The sequence below is a fragment of the Aythya ferina genome, assembly GCF_964211825.1.
Source record: "Aythya ferina genome assembly, chromosome: 3".
Lineage (NCBI taxonomy): Eukaryota > Metazoa > Chordata > Aves > Anseriformes > Anatidae > Aythya > Aythya ferina.
Window position 1 is genome coordinate 19,975,103 of NC_140298.1, and position 17,567 is coordinate 19,992,669.

At 38.5% G+C, this 17,567-nt stretch overlaps 1 protein-coding gene across 1 annotated transcript in view; it reads right to left on the reverse strand.

Annotated features, from left to right (window-relative positions):
• USH2A (usherin) overlaps positions 1-15,133 on the reverse strand; it is a 417,498-nt gene extending 402,365 nt beyond the window's left edge. Inside the window, exon 1 of the mRNA XM_084512774.1 lies at positions 14,862-15,133. The gene's annotated coding sequence lies outside the window, so the exon portion shown is untranslated. The remainder of the gene's footprint in view (positions 1-14,861) is intronic.
• Between the last annotated feature and the right edge of the window lie 2,434 nt (positions 15,134-17,567).

Below are 17,567 nucleotides of genomic sequence, written 5' to 3' on the forward strand. Positions count from 1 at the left end.
AGCAACAAGCATACTGCTCAACCTTGAGCATTCAACTCTCACATCTCTTGCCCCAAGCCTTCTTTCAGCAAAACATGATTCCACATCTTCTGCCAAATTTTCATTCCATTCTAGCTCTGCACTTCCTCCCCTTCTCCCTGTTTGGGCTCAGTTACAGTCAATGTCTTCAGCACAGCCCCCAGGGAACAGCAGGGCAGCCAGACTGCTCCTTCCCATTAGGAGAAGGGGTCAAACCACCAGCAAAAATTCTATGAAGAAACTTGCACTTGAAACCTGACAGAAGTGACAGCCCCCATTTCAACTGTCAGATTCATCAAAAGATGTATTTATTCTGAAAATTCTTTACTTATTTTCAGAAATTGATTTCCAGTGCTTTCTTTAAAAAGAAAAAATTGACACCGAGTTGGCATATTCATATTGATAAATTGGAAATTTATATTTGGATTTGTCTCAGAGTTCCATAGTTACATGGTTTTCTGAAGACAGATGAACCAGGTATGAGAATGAGGACTGCACTATACAGTATAAGCATAATCATTTCTTCCCTTAACGTGTTCAAATTCTGCTTTTTCTTCCTGAAAAGCTGTTTCACAGTTCTTATTCCTCTTTCTCTTGGCTTTATCATCTTTTTTGCCTAACAACCTGTACTTGGAGAGGAACCCTTCATCAGGGAGTGTAGTGATAGGACAAAGTTTTAGGCTTTAAATTAAAAAAAAAAAAAAAAAAAAAAAAAAAAACAAATAAAAAAAAAAAAACAAATAAAAAATAAAAAAATTTAGGCTTTAAATTATTAAAAAAGGTAGATTTAGATAAGGAAGAAATTCTTTACTGTGAGGGTGCTGAGGCACTTGAACAAGTTGCCCAGAGAAGCTGTGGATGCCCCATCCTTAGAAGTGTTCAAGGCCAGGCTGGATGGGGTTTTGGGCAGCCATGGCAGGAGGTTTGGAACCAGATGGTCTTTAAGGTCCCCTCCAACCCAAACCATTCTGTGATACAATGATTCCTTTTCTCCTTCAGCTTCTGAAATCACTTCACAGCCCCTCCTGCTGCTTCTTTCAAGCACTACAGTAAATTCACTTTTTTATCATACCCAAGGACATTCTTCTTCCCCAGCCATTTTCTTCCTATTTGCTTCTGTAAGGATCTTACCCCTTTCTATTCAAATCCGCACTTCTGCCAACATCAAATCCTTTAAACCTTTATCTTCTGCCCTCAGAATCTTTATTTCCCATTAGGGTCTTCTGCTTTTCAACACATACCTCTCTTCACAGCACACTGTCCTCACCAGTTCTCCCATCTTTTGTTTTCCCCATTTCCTTAATCAGCTTCTCTTCCCTGGGACTTTTCACCCTGAATTTGTCTCTAATTAAGAGTTCTGCGGTAAGCCCTTTTTCTCAAGTGCTCTTCATCTTCTGTAAGTCTTAAGGAATAGACATGGAAGAAAAACTCCAGAGCCGTGACACTTATTGCTGTGCTTCGCCCTGCAGCTGGTGTAGTAGACCTAGTAAGGGCAGGTTAGAGCCTTCAGCAACTACAGAGCAGAGTTATACATCCCCTCTCACCTGTACAGGACACATTCAAGATCACCCCACGTGGGAGCAGCAATTAAACCCTTCCTGCTGCACCAGTGAGACCAGTGATGGTCTCATCACAAGAGGGTCTCCATTGCAAGAGCAATGGACACTTGTGAGGATCTGCCCTGTTTCCCTGTGTGCTCCCCTCTGGGAGGAACTAAGAAACAACCACATCGGTCATAGACCTGTTTTCTTCCCTTCCTCCTAGCCCATTACAGCTCACCTATGCGAGCACACTGCAATATTGACTTCTCAGGTGAGTTTTCCCTTTGAATGATTTCCAGCAATCAAGTCTGACTCGCTCCCCAATCAGTGAAAGCTCAGGGCTGCCTTGGGAGCAGAGTTCAGCTGACTTCAGGTCCCCTCTCCACTTCAAATCAACGTGGAGCAAGAACTGAACCGTCAGTGCTATTTTGCTCCTAAGTTCCGCTGTTTTATATGTGCCATCTTTCAAATGCATGCAGTGCCTGTAGAAGCCACATGCTTTTCTTTAAAGTAGCAATTCCCGTGCTCCTGGCACTTTACTTCAAGAATCATTTTAAAAGTGTGTTGCATTTAAAGAGACAGTGGTCTCCCTAGAGCCACTGAGTTAAACTCGTTACATTTCCACCTGTAAGTGAGGCACATTAACATTATTCATCATCTTAACTCTCTGCTGTTCATTATTCCCAGTTATCATCCACAGGTATTACTTCTGCGGTAGCAGCATACACATTTTTGCATCAAGTCATTCTGTGCACTTACTCTATACTGTACATTCTGAGGAGCATTAGCATCCACTGTAGGATTATGTGCTTCTATAGAATTGTGGGGTAAGTATAGGCTAGTTTAAAATCAAATAAATGGACATCCTTCTCATAATGAAATTCAGATGTTAGATTAAGGGAAGCTATCTGAAAAGGAAACAAAATGGTGAGGAAAATATGAATTCTAATCAGATCTCAGAAGTAACTGTGCATGTCTATGTCTTAGTTTCCTTATCTGCAAGTTGAGAAGATTGATATTCACTTTAGCAAAGCACTACGAGAAGTACAGGTAAACACAAAAAAACTAAGAATTACTAAGTGCAGAAAAATTTCTGAACTTAACCCATCAAGTCCATTTTTTTCCCTGAAGTTTAATAAAGTACTTGACTTAGTAGCTCAAACTAGATTTACTTAACAAAAAGGCCTACTGTTAAAACCCAAAAAAAACTTTATGACAGCTGTATCCTCCAAAAGACTCAGCCCAGAAATGATGGAGGCCAGTCAATAATTAACATCCTGCGGCAAAACAAAATAATAGCAGGAATCTATATCTTTATAAAGGTTTCCTACATGATCAGCTAAAACAAAAATGGTATTAATAACAGGAAAAGACAATCTAATAGTCACAGCAATGAATCATGGATTTGTATGTCCACTGGTGAATATGATCTGAAGGAGAAAGACCAGGAAGCCCTCTAAAACACAGTAAGAGAAGTACAATGGTGCCTGTAGAAATACTTTTGGTTTTCTCCACAAAGCTCTCAGTGGAGTAGCTCTTAGAGGAAATGTTGATCTAACCTCATTTTAATTTAATCATAAATGCAAATCTAGAAAACATAAGCAAGTCCAGTGGGAGATAAGGACACAGCACAGGAAGTATGTTAGTACAGTCAGAAAGAAAAGGTACAGCTAGATGTTGCAGCAGAGCCAATCTGATTGCTGCTGCCCAAATGGGCAGCCCCACTCCACCCCGAAGATGTAGCAGATTGAATCCACACACCAAGGAGTCAAGTGAGTGCCAAAATTGGGTAGAATAGTATTAGAAAGATGATCACCCACTCTAACCATATCAAGCTTTTAAATAGTCAGTCTGCCTCAAGGAAACATCCCAAATTCTGGATTTGTTTGATTCTTAGTCTTCCAAGGCCAGAATTAGTAATAATTTTTGAACCAGTTTCACAGACTGAGGCATGATTTTTAGGACATTATGCTTCCTCATGTCTTTCTCCTTCCCAGGAGCTGTAGAAGGAAAGAGGCGTCAGAGAATTTTATGTTTCTACGGGCCACTAAAAAATTAGTAGCTAAGTCAAAGAGTGATAACCAAATTTGTTATACTGCTGTTGGAGAAGGAGACAGAACTCAGTTACAACACATTTTTCAGTGATACCCAGCCCATCTGTAATTACACTCATCTCCTTGACAAGACACAGCACATGATGTCCAGGACCTTAACAGATACGTCAGAAGACAGAGGAACAGGGACAGAGTGGGTGAATAAGAGAAATAGGACATCAATAGGAAATAGAAAAAAAAAAAAAGGCAAACGTGTTCCATTTGTTTTGTGGGAATCAGAACTACTTTACACCATTATTGCTATTGTCATGACCATCCTAATGAATATGCAGAAGTGCCAGTGTAATTTTCAGGAGTATGCAAAAAATGCAAACAATCTGTTACAGCCTCAGTCCAATTTCATCCTCCTCAAAGTCTGAGAAAAGGTAAATGCTAATATCCTATTTTCCTAAAGGAAAATAGAATAAACTGTATGTACATCAATATGTTCAAACCAATGCATCTGAAGACTGAGCAAAGCACAGCTTTAGTTGCATCAAAATAGCTGAACCAATGAAGCCAATGCTTATAGAAAAGGCTTAAATAGCAGTCAATGATTCATTGCACTTAGCACATAACTTTTATTAAATATGATATATGTATATATTTTAATCAAGCTCATTTGCTTAATTCAGTTTTTATAAATTTCATACATTTTTCTTGTAGAATTGGTCCCAGAGCAATGAAAACCACCAGTCTCAAGTGAGAGGTGCTAAATAGCTAGGGGTTTCTATAGCCTCAGCTACACATCTGTAGTCTTAGACAGGGACTGGACAGAGAAGTCTCATCCCATTATGACAGACTGCAAAGGAAAGTGACAGCTGAATTCACAGGAAAAGCCTCAAGACCAATGAGGACACATGACTTGGCTTGGGCCCAAGCAACAGCGTTGAGGCTTAAATCCTCTCATTCAAGGACACCTTGACAAAGACCACACAAATGTCTCTGTGTATTTTAGCATTTGAATATTTAGGATAAAAAGAAGTATTTACCATCATCTTCAACACAATCAATGTTATTTTTTATAAATTTTACCAAGTAACACTAAAGATACCAGCATTATAGCTACATAATATAAGTATAACAGAATAAAAGAGAAAGTAGCATTGTAAGTCAGGTAAAAATGACTATTAATCAATCATCTGCATACTTAAAGTGTTCAATTCACTTTCTAGTAACTAAAATAGAATCCAGAATTCCTTTGCATATACCCTGCTTCTGTTGAAATTAATTTACAGAAGAATGCAATTATTTTTCAATTAATCTTTATAAATTTGCAGATAACTAAATCTTGAACAAGAACAGAAGCATCCACTTGAAAGTTTGACTTACTAAAAATTAACTCAGCCCTATAAACCTGATTGATAAATGTTTCCTTGTTTTTTTCTAAGCATTTTCCTGTACTTTCTGCCTTTTGACACTTTCCTATGCCATAGAATTTTTAAACAATTAAAATGATTTTCAGTTTTTAAAGTGTTTTTTTTTTTTTTTTTTTTTTTTCATTTTGAAATTTGTCCAACGCTCAGCATATCAATTCAGCATTGCTAGGGCTAGAAAATTAACAAGTCCTTCAGAATACTCATGCATAAGGCAGTGTATTTAGAAGAAAGCAAAACATAATGACTTCAGTAGTCCACCCTGGAATTCTATTAATATCAGCAGTTGTCATTCTTAATTTCTAGTTTCAGCTAGAGATAATATTAAAATTATATTTAAAGAATCTATTATGCATACTTTTTAGATACAGTTCAATTTATAAGCTTGTTTGCAAAGATATGTCCTAGCTGCAGCTCTGATCTTGCCAGCCACCCTGCAAGAATTGAACATTGTTCTGGTAAGGCTTACTAAATTTTCAGGAGAAACAGTAAGTGGCATCAAGATTCAAATGAAGAGATGACAGGCTGGGGACTTTTTACCTTTGATAGTTCATTATTTGTTAGTATACAACAGATCATCTACATCTCATCATTTCTAGTGTTCTGGCATTTTTTTCTCTTTAAAAAAATAGGTGAATAAATTGGTGAATAAATTCACTTAGGAGAAACTTCATCAAAGTTTGGTTCAAGAAGATTAAAAGCTGCCAACAGTTTGGTTCCAGGTACAATTATTTCTAACTTATATTTCCAACCTAAAATAAAGATGTAAAGCTATTTTAACACTTTTTCCTCCTTTTTGGTGAATGCAAAGAACAGTTTTGGTGATACAAAAAGACAGATATTTAGTTATTAGTAAAAGCATGGGTAACTACTAGAGTTTATCCATGGTCCAGCAAAATTAAGACTTCACTGCCATCATGAGCAGAGCATTAGATTGTTCTTCTAATGGTAGCTGCTAACTACAGGACAGTCTAAGGCCACCCCTCTTATAGTTCTGGCAAGATCATTTTGAAATCACATTTCCCATCATGAAATGTGTCATTAATTTGCTGTATGGATCGAAAGAAATATACTACCAATCCAATATAACTTGCATAATAATGTAAAGTTTATAGTTAAAATTCATCATTATCAGTTTATTTTACAAAGCATGGTGACGTTTGCCTGGATATCCAAAAAAAATGAAATTTTGGCCTGAAACAACTGCCATTCACAGTTCAGTATTACATATGTGTCCCGTCTTCGATCAAGTTATTTATGTAAGGCTGAAAATCTCTCAAAATTCTTACTCAGAACAGGAGGACATAAAATTGACACCAGTAGCAGTTCTATAGACATTTTGATCCAGAAAATACAGTTGAGCTCAGAAATCTTATAACAGAAGTGGAATCTGGGGAGCTGGCTCAAGTCTTAAAAGTTTCTGGAAGAAGCTCACGATATTGACACAGTACCTCCAGTTCACACGAATCAGGACAACACAGACAGCCCAGTAGAAGTTGTTTGCTTTTTCTCATTTCAACTTCTGAACTGTAGTGTTTAGTGTCAAAGTAAAATTATGCGTACAGTCAGAGATGTGTTTTCTCATGACAGATTCATAAATTAGTGCAATGGCCACTGAAGGCAGAAATGGCCAAACAACTAAGACCAGAATCAGCTGCTGATGGAAGTTTCAGCTTTTTTATTAGTTAGATATGTATGACTCTTCCCACCTTCCATGTGCTGACCTATAGGAGATACTGTTCCTGCACAGAAATCTTTAGTTTGAAATTTATTCCTGCTGTATAATGCTGAAGTGGAACCCACTTCCATAAAGTGGATTTATAACGTTTTCTGGGCACCTGCTTACAGAAAGAATAAATAGAAGTGAACTGAAGTGAAGTGCCTGCCCCCCCAAAACCAATAACCCATTTTGTCATACATTTCTTCCAGTATCAGGCCTGGCCTCTCTTTTCCTAGCCTCTGGAAAGAAACATTTACTTTTGCCAGTGCTCCTGTGCTCCTTCATATTTGAAAGAGGATGAAACCTCCTTGTACACAAACAAAATAAAAAAGGAACCAACAAGATACAGTGCCTTGTCTTCTCCCTGTTCCATTCACTAACTCCCAGTCTTTTTATTTTGAGCATTTTCTTTAAAGAATTGTTTGTAGAAAGTGCCTGCTAGTCCTCAGTGTTCATGACCAACATGTCAATCTCTTGTAGTCAAGAACTCTGATTCTTCTCCCTGCCGTGTAAAGTTCCTGAGGGTGTCCACTGATACATCAGGCAAGCCTGAACTAAACCACCAAGAGCAACACATAAAAAGAGCAGAAATAACATGAGGAGCAGGGGCTTGAGGGTGTTTGTTTCATATGAGGCCATGAAGCCATATATTCCTGACTCTAAAAAGTGTATGCAAAACACTACTAGTTTGGTAAGTAGGACACATTTTTACAAATATGAATAAAACACTGAGAAACACAAAATTGACTGGAACCTGTTTGATATGTTAGCCCACAATGACAGCTGACAGTAGTGACAGAGAACTTCAAAGATGCTGAAAACCTTCTTTTTGAAGCTGCAAAGCTTAGCAATAGCTTTATTATATAAACTGTCTCCTACCCCAAGAAAAAAAAAAGTGCACATACTGAAAGCTTATCGACTGTACTGCAAATGAATACAGACCTAGAATATTCATAGTTTACCAAAATGCTTTCGCCCTGATATAGAAGGCTGATCTCTATATAAGTAACTTGGTCCATGTTTTCTTGGCCTTTTACTTCTCTTTTGAAAGCCAGCAAGGGGAAACAGGTAACAGAAGGTTTTGTGATAAGCAGATCTGCTCAATGGAAACGATTTTATTTGGATACTTGTTTTGCCTCCCTTACTCAGGTATCTTGACTGAGCCAATTTACCTTCATGCAAGTACCACACAGACCAGATAACTTCGTTGTCACGAAATCAAACTGGATGAGGTTGAACCAGAAGACAAGACATGAAATAATTGCATCATCTAGTATGAAAAACCTTCCAAAAATGCATGTGCAGGACTGCAGCAACAAGCTCATGCATTCCTTTTCCACTTGAGCTTAAATGTTAAGCATACTGGTATTCACCAGTACCATAATTCATAAGGGGAGAATGTTAAGAACCATGGAATAAGCCTCAACTGAGTGACCGGAGGTAGAGTGAGGTTATAAGAGTTAAATACATGATGAATAGGTTTATATGCCTTTTGTTCTGAGTGCAGATAGAGGGGCTCTCCCGAGGGGTAATTTAGTCCACCTAAATTAGGTTCCTTTTGAGATGAGTCCAGGGAAGAAGCCAAGCTGCTGATTCTGGTCCTGACCGACTCTCTTCTGAGATCTATATCTTGAATTCCTCACATGAATACTAATTTGTCAGAGGTATATTTTAATCATATCTATGCTCTAAAACCCTATACCTGTATGAGATTACCTTGTTCTCTGAATCAACCAGACAATTCTTTAGTGCATTTTATGTTTAGAAGTTTAATACTGTAATAAATATTAAGAAATTTAGCCAGCTATCTGAGACAAAGATAGCTAATTTCCATTAACTTTGGACTACATAGAAACAATACTTAGCTACATGATATTTCTTCCTTCCACAGTTGGATAATTTATCATAGAATCTTAAATAATATGAATTCTGTAAGTCCTTAGTATTCCTAATTTAAAACTTATTTTGAATAGTTACAAACTAGCTCTTCATCTAGCATAAAGCCAACACAGTATTACTATACTCACCAAATCATGGAAACCATATCTGTTGGCTTTGAAGGCTCCTACTGACTTAAATCACAGCTGAAGATGTAGCCCACAAATTAAAATCTACTGAAAAACATTTAAGCCTTCAAACTTGATATTTGCTTGTGTTCATGCTATAAAGCTCAATGACTATAATAGTCATGGAAAATTAACACTGAAGGGGCACAGACTAATTTAGAATGAATTTGTTTTAAACATGGATGAAGACAATTCATTTGCCTGATTGCCTAGAGAAATGAAGTTTTGAAAGATGAAATTGAGGCCAGCTGTTGAGAGAATGGGAAACTCAGATAAAACTGGAGGAATATAAGGGTGAAGACAGGAATCAGCAATGTGGAGACAACTGTCCCATTTTTATATGGAAGAAGTCAAGAAAGTTCTTATAAAGAACTGCAAATTAAGTTACTAGAAATTTTCAGCATAAAATGTCAGTGTACATAAATTATTTTTAAAAATTCTAGTTATGCTTCTGCTTCATAACTACTTAGCAATCTTTCAACTAGACTATCTTTTTTTTTTTTTTTTTTTTTTTTTTTTGATTTGCAGCTGGAGTCAGATGTATTCAGCCTCTGGGCTGAATTCATCATTCAGTCAGTCACCAGGAGACCCCATCTCAGCATCCACATGCACTTCTAAGAGGATTTTGTTTGCATGTAGATTGGTCATGTTATTGCTTCTCTTCTAGATCTTGAGCTTTACTACACATGAATCAGTTCAGGTCTGTTACATACCTTAAAGAAATTGGAGTCTGCTGGCCAGCTATCTGCAACAATAGGAACTGTCTGAGGAACTCAGCTTCCTTTTTGCAGTCTGCATTTACACAAAGCTCATCAAATTGGATGTGGTCATTATGAGCTTCTAATTAAACCTTTCTAAAGACAAGGTCACAGAAAATTAAAAGGAGAAAAAAGCTTAGCAAAAGTAGCAGCTTGAGCTACCGGAAGCTTGCTTTGTAAAACCCTCAAATACCACAGAGCTTTTAAAACAAAAGCAGAGGCAAGATGCACTCTGCATTAGGCTGGCCTCTTCCAAGTTGGCATAGACAGTACATGCTTCAGATACATTTTTCCCAAAACAAAAATCTTGCAGATCTATCGCTAGCTTTCAAATAGGTGTGCAAGTCAACGTCATTTTGGTGAAATATATATATTAGAAAAATACTCATCCACTAATGCATACCAGAACCATAAGGCAGTTGCTTTATATAGTGACATTCTCATTGCACAAACTGGCTGCAATCAAAGAAGATGCTTGATACTTTGGTTAGCAAGCCAACCTAAAAACACAATGCCTGACAAACATATGAAACAGTACCTTAAATCCTGAACAGTGACTTAAGGAATAAAATAGCAAAATAAAACTATGCAGAGGTTAATCACCAGATGGGAGACAAACATCCACACATAGCAGCTAACATCATGAGGAAATCTGAAGGCCAATATGTGCAGACGCTACAGAAGATAAGGTAGCAGCAAGTAATCCTCACAATGAGATAATACAGCTTTCTCATATCATTATGATTTGAAAAATATAGTAACTTCATTTGAAATATCAAAATCTAGTCAGCATAAGCTATAACATTAATATGGTGAGTAAAGAGAATAAATAGTTTTATCCTATTTAATCATAAATTTGGTTTAAGGACCTTTATCTGATTATATGAGCAGCCCAAGCAACAATATTAAATAAATAAATAGAATATTAAAAGATTGTTAGCAGATAAGCTGCTTGGAAATATCCAAATTAAATGCAGTTGGGGGAGGGGGGCTATGCTTAATGGTATATACATATTCACAATTCAGATGACTGCACAGGTGCTCCAGCAGAGCCCCAAGCCCATTGCTGAAATCCTGTGAGAAACCTCTCAGTGGCATCCTACTTGGAACTAAAGGGTTTTTCAGGTGAGATGCTAATTTGACCCTTAGTCAGAGTTAGCTTTCTCTTGTGAGAAAACCCAAAAAGCCTTATAACTCAAGGTATTCTTCTTTTCCTCTATACACGATATAATTTTACAGTTTCCTAATGTGCTTGAACTTAAGAACAACGACAACAACAAAAAAATCTAAGCCATGTTCTTAAGCTTGTATTAAATAGTAAACAATGTGCTTCTTTTCCCAGGCAGAAGCACATTACTTCACCTTGTGAAGCACATTACCTTGTCCAAAGAGTCCCGTATATATATTTTCTCAGCAATACTGCCAGCATGAAAGTACCACAATTCCTTCAATTTTCTCCCCTCTTTACTTTTGTTCCCACCTTGCATTTTCTTAGCTGTGTGCAGCCGCACCTTGACTTTTTTTTTTTTTTTTTTTTAAAGCAGAATAACTTCCCAAGCATTGACATATCTGAGCAGGCAAAACACTGAAATCAGTACTTCTACAAAAGGCAGACCTTCACCATAAGTCAAGGTGCCTGCTAGCTTTCTAAACAGGGTTGATTAATAAAACAAAAATATATTATATATAAGTTCTCAAATGCAAGTGTTATCCCAAAATGACACTGGCTATATGATCAAGACAGATAGTGTTTTATCCTGGCTTACAGATATATTTGCATCTAGAGTTCAAAATAAATATTTTATCCCATTGGCAAGTATAGAATCCATTTCTTAATGGGAAAAGAAAGTTGCATCCTTGGGTCTACCTTTGTCAAAGATTTATATCTCAGATACAGCAGAAAATAAAATATTGGAGAAAAATAAGTGATCCTTAATATGGGCTAAAGCAATACCTTTGACGGACATTTTATCCTTGCAACTTTTCCAAATATAAATACTCTACAGGTGAGTACTCTACTTTGAATTTTTCCCAGATCCCTGAACTTCAGGTTCCACTCCTGGAGAACTACCTACTCAGATCAAAAAAAGGGAACACAACTTCTTTCCTCACCAGCTGGTGATTTTCTAGAAGAGCAGAACCAATAAGCACTGCTGAGGCCTCCTGGCAGAGCTCAACTGGGTGTGCTCAGGAGTAACTATTCTGTTAGAAAAAAACATCAAACCATCACCCTCCCCACCCCTACGCTATCATCCCCAATGGGACACTCATCCTCCACTGCCCCCTAAGAGGTGCTCAGCTGAGGTTCATAGTTTGCTGGATAAATATCTAATTTAAGACCAAATGCAAGCCTATACAAGAGTATGTGACAGGTGCATGGTATTTTGCTGAAGAATTTTTGTTTTGCTTAATTGTAGCAATAGGTTTCTGGTAGCAAAACATCTATATTGAAGGCTCAGTCTTACACAGCACAAAACATTATCTATGCAGTAGGAACCAGAAAGCATTATGTATTTCACTATACATTTAATCTTGAAGTACCATATTAAAAATTGAATGTCTTCACATTTGTGTATAGTAAGGAAAAATCAGTTCTGATACAGAAAAATGAAACCCAGACTTCTATGAAAAAGCCTGCCCTGCTTTTTCATCAATATGCCTCACTTTCCCTTCCATATCTCTTAAGTCACCCTGACCATAACTTCAGCCTCCCTCCTTGGCTTTTACAGGCAATTTCTCTGAAACATCTTGCCCACGAATTGCCAGTCAACAAGCCAAAGAAATCAACACAGAGCTTCACACTTCCTGTCAGAGAAGACAGTAATTTGAGCTTTTCCATCTGGCTGTTTCATATATTAAAACTTGTCAGAAGTATTTCCAAGATTTCTACCCTCTTCTGTTCCCCCTGCCAGTGGGGGGACACTGGCTTATGAAAGAGTAGATGGAAACTGGCACTGTCTTAAGCCTTATAGTTTAAGACAGCCAAGTTTGATTCTTACATACACTGCAAGAGCAGATGTTGAATGCTTTCTAGCCTTTGTGGCCTAGTGAATGTATTTGTTTGGGGAAAATATAAATGACAAATTGACTTTTAGATTAATGGCTACCATATTGGTAATGTACAAATCACTTTTAACAGCCAATATTAACTTGGTAAAGAGAAGCTTGCTAACTGCTCTTTAATTAAGTACACTTAATGACCATAAGGGGATTAGTAGTCTTGTCTGATAATCAATAAGCATGGCAAGATTGCTGCCCCATAGACAGGGGCTAGAGAACAAAATTAATCTCTGCAGATTAGTTCAACTTGGTTTGTTTACTAAGACTTTCAAAATTACTTTGGTTTAATATGTTTATAAAATAAAAAAAATGTTTTACAAAATATTTTTTCTCATTTAGCCAGTGATAAAATGGCATGTGTGCTTGCTAAGAAAACACTGTCTTGGGCTGTAGCTAGTGCATATCAATTCAGAAGAAATTAAAAAATATTGAATACCCATGTTGCAGTCTCCAGAGAAAGCCAGAGACTAAAACAAACATTGAACACAGTGCCTAAAAGACCTGGAGTGAAATGTTGTCCCCACAAAACCACCCCCAAGAATGGGGGAACTCCTCATTGCTACTGCCTGAAGCCCCTGACCTGCATTGCCTTCACCTGCTTGCACATGGGTTTCCCTTCCACCTCTTCTTCAAGTTGAGACCACTACAGCAGCTACGAACAGTCGTGGGAGAACCTGATCAAAGTGTCTTTATTCTCAGCATAATGTTTGCTAATAGCAGGTAGCAAACTTTGCAGATGAAACACTGCTTGTTTCATATGATCGCTGGAAGTCTCTCCACTCATCTGTAGATTCACGCCTACCATGATCTGGTCTTTCTTAGCTCCTTGGAGAAACATACCATCTTCCCTCTTCTGCCCTCCACAAAATAATTATGTTTCAGGCCCCAGCAGTGCCAGATCTGCCCAGTTCAACCTATTAAATCTACTTATTCTGCCCATCACCACCAGCTCACCTTTCCGTAGACAGAGCTCCCCTCCCTGAATAGGGCCTAATGGTCCTTGTAGCACTACAGATGTGTACCCTTGGTACCCCAGCTCTTCTGCTCAAGGAGAGCACTTCAACACTTGTCCTGCTCACCGTTTCTCCTTAATAAGTGACAGCTAAAAGCAAGCTGAAAATGTTGTGCCCTTTTAAAAGGAAAATAAATAAATATAATAAACACATAAAATGAAATACAGATGGCTTATGATTTTTTTTTCTGGTTATTTTTGTGTACAGAAGTGTTTCTGCTCAGAGATTAATGGACAAAGAGAAGGTGTTACAACCTGATCATCACTTAGGACATCAATCCAGAGACTCTGGCTATACTTAGCTACCTCCTCTGGATAAAGCGTGGCAATGTTATTCTTTCCATACACTTGGAAAGTAGGAGAGAGCTTTCTAGAGAAAGAAACACAGAGGAAAGATTTTTCTCTTTAAGGTCTCCTTGTGTTCACCCCAAGAGGTATTCCTCAGCCCAATCCAAAGACTGATCCCTCCAGTTTGAGGGCTGATGTTCTAGAAAGTCAGAAGTTAGTAAGCACTGCACTGAAACAACACTGGCATTCCTCACTTCCCATAAGCATAAAATGCAAAGAACAGCCCCAAATGGTAGAACTGTTCTCCATTCAAATGGCCTTCTTTCAGGAACAGATGTATGTTTACATTGTAGTGAATTCATGTAACAAATTCAGAGAAATAAGAAATTTTGGTTAGGAGTGGTTTCTAAACAGCATCTTTGTTTCTTCCCTTTTCTCCGAAAATGAAGCTCCTCACTAGTTCTTTTAGTTCAAGTGCCATGCGTGTAGTAAATCAAGGAGCTTAATTGTAAAATAGAAGCTTAATTGTAAAATAAGACATGTATATGCTATATTGACCCTTATTCTACCACAGCCATAGGGATATTAAAATTGATTTCCAACAAACTGAGGCCTTCTGCTTTCTAATCCTGTGTCCCACAAATATATATTAACCTGACTCCCTAAACAGTGGTAATTAGATTCCAAAAATAGCTGCTCATATAGAAAGCAGAACATAAAAGTTCAGCCAGCCTTCACATGGCTCAACATCGCCTGACAAAGTGCAAAGAACAGTTTGCATGCTGACCAGCATGAAGCTTTGTTGTTCTCAGTTTATAGGAAAGCCCTCAAGCTTGATTCAGCACTTGCCTGGTATAGAGCAACCCAAACAGGGTCCTCTTGCTATTATTTGTACCCTCCCATCATGTTTTTCCTTAATTACATCTTACCCTCCATGCCATATTTTGGTTTCCAAGCCCTTCAGATCAGAGATCCTTTAGTTGTACATGCTTATGAAGTGCTTCATCACCTTCACAGTCCAAAGAGTGATAAGCCACACTGGCTTCAGTGTGCCCAGGCTTTTAATTGCATTTAAAACAACCCACCAACCTGGCACCTCAAGAGTGGCTCCTCCTAACACACACTTCAACATCACCTGGCCAAGGCAGGACAGAAGCTGTTTTGGCCCAAACCAGAGCTCACACGCAATCTCTATCACAAAGCTGACTCACCCTAGGAGAAGGTCAGCTCTGCAATTTCCACCTCAAATACACAGGGATTAGCTCCTCCTACCCAGGCCTACTTGTCCTGGGGCATCACTCACAGCTAAGGATGAAATGGGCAGCCCCTGGCAGCCTCAGCTGTGTGCAGGTGCAAGCCAGGACCCAGGCAGCCTGGCCACTTCCTGAGGCAGCCCAGCTCACACCCGCCTTTGCTCAGGGCAGTGCTGAAGGGGAAAATGGGAGCCAGGGCACTGCAGCTCTCCACGGCCCCCAGGGCACCCTACCACTCAGACAAAGTGTTGATCTGCGAGGCGATTGACTAGATAGAGCAGTCACTCAATCACAAAATGAAAGTGCAAGGTCCTTGTTCTTCTGTTACACTGCCTCTTTGTCCTAGTAGCTGTCTGCTGTCTCTGTAGCCTTGTGAGCTCAGCCCTTGTTCTGTGCTGACTTAGAAATAATAATAATAAAATAATAAATGAATGTAACTGTATTGACTCCAAGATGGCTACGCTGTTATAAAACGGGCGTAACAAGAGGACCAGTTGGCATCTTTATCTTCTTTGCCTGATGAGTTTTGTATTTCTACACGTATTCCTTCTCTCTTTCTGTCCACATTTGGCTTTCTCTCTGCACAGCTGCATTTTCTCTCATTTACAGATCTCTTTTCCTCTCTGCAGATTCTGCCTTCCTCTTCCAACATTGCTATGACTGTCTCGTCTTCAGATTCTTCCAGATCTTTGGGCATGTTTGATGACTATTATTTGCTGCCCCTTCTGGCCACTGTAAATCTGTTTATATTAGTCAACCTCTACCCCAGAGCCCCCTTGCTGTTGGCATGGTATTTAAATTTCAAATAGATTTTTTATGCATTTGGGAAGTCCTTCCTGTTTCTCAATGCTTTGCCAAAATGAAGTCTACTGAAATAAGTGCAATTTGGCTGGGCCACAGTGCCAAATACAAATAATTTATTTTTAAGCTGGAACATCTGTTAAGATCATTTGACTTTGTGAATAGCACTTCTGAACTGCCTCAATCCAAGGATTGTGTTGTGCTTCACAGGTATTCAGTCGCATGGCTTCTGCCACCTGCTTTTAAACACTGATGGAATAAACAAAGAGAAGTAAAGCATCAGAGCAACACATCATAGTGATTTGGTTATTAGGCACCATTGCATTCATTAGTCTGTGATCCAATGTGATCCAAATGTGATGTGTTTTCTGTGAATCACACATGCTCAACTCCATTGCAGATGTTCTCCCAATAAAAAGGACACACGAGTAAATCTAAGTAGAGAAACAAGTTAGCTTTTCTTTGCACTTAATATCACCTTCCTCTTCCCAGCTGTTTCTGCTGTAAGTCTATAAAATAGTGGCACAGTCCTCTAAAAGGATGTCATAGCATCTCCTGATTTTCTTGGAGCTATAAACCATGTTGCAGATAGGCCTGCAGATCCTTTTGTTATGCTGCTCTTGTGAAAAGGTTTTGTAGTGTAAAGTGACTGACCTTAATCTTTTCACTTTGGGAGCTGAAATTTTTTTCCCCTGAATCTTCTGGTTGTAAGACAGAGTCCATTTATATGTAAGATATAAGAATAGCCTGGCTCAGCAAGTCATTTAGAAAGACATTTGGTCAATGTAAAGGAGCAAGGGAAGGAGGGGGAAGGGATCCCCCTTGCCATTGTACCCTTTCGTCATGGTCACCTTGTGAGTGGGTCTCTGTGTCTAGGTGACAAAGGAGCAAGGGAATCAATGTAGGAACTATGTAAAACCTCACATATTGCAAGTATAGGCACGTTTATGTCTTACAGCATTATCAAAGCCCATCTTAACAATTTGCCTGAAATCCATCAATGTACCACAATCACAAATATATCAAAGACATTTTTTTTTTCGTGGCCATAGTCAGCATGTAAGATATAAAAGGCAGAGGACAAAGAGTCATTAAAAAAAAAAAAAAAAAAAAAAAAAAAAAAAAAAAAAAAAGAACTTGTTCATTTTACTCCAATCTGAGATACAAAGCAAAACCAGCACAGTGTTGTAGTTGTCTATAAACCTTTTTTCTTCCCTTACAATGTGTGGCATTAGCCTCAAGAAGCAACTAATGCCCTCCCACAACTTTTTCTGTTACCCATCTGTATAGAGTAGGATACACAGAAATACCAAGTGCTCTCTAACCACATGGACTGATTCAACATTTCCCACAGTACTGGTGGGATGTGGGAGCTTATCTTCACCCTATGGATGGAAAAGAGCTGGCAGCTGTCCTGTCCAAGCTCACATATCCAAACCAGAGGAGGACAGAGACTGATTAAAATGATTTTGTGTTCCTTTGCCCCATGCTGCTCAGTAGAAAACACTCCCAGCCAGGTCCCTGGTGCTGCTGTAAACTATTTGTGTTGTACCTCACAGATTTAAATGCTATGGAAGCAGA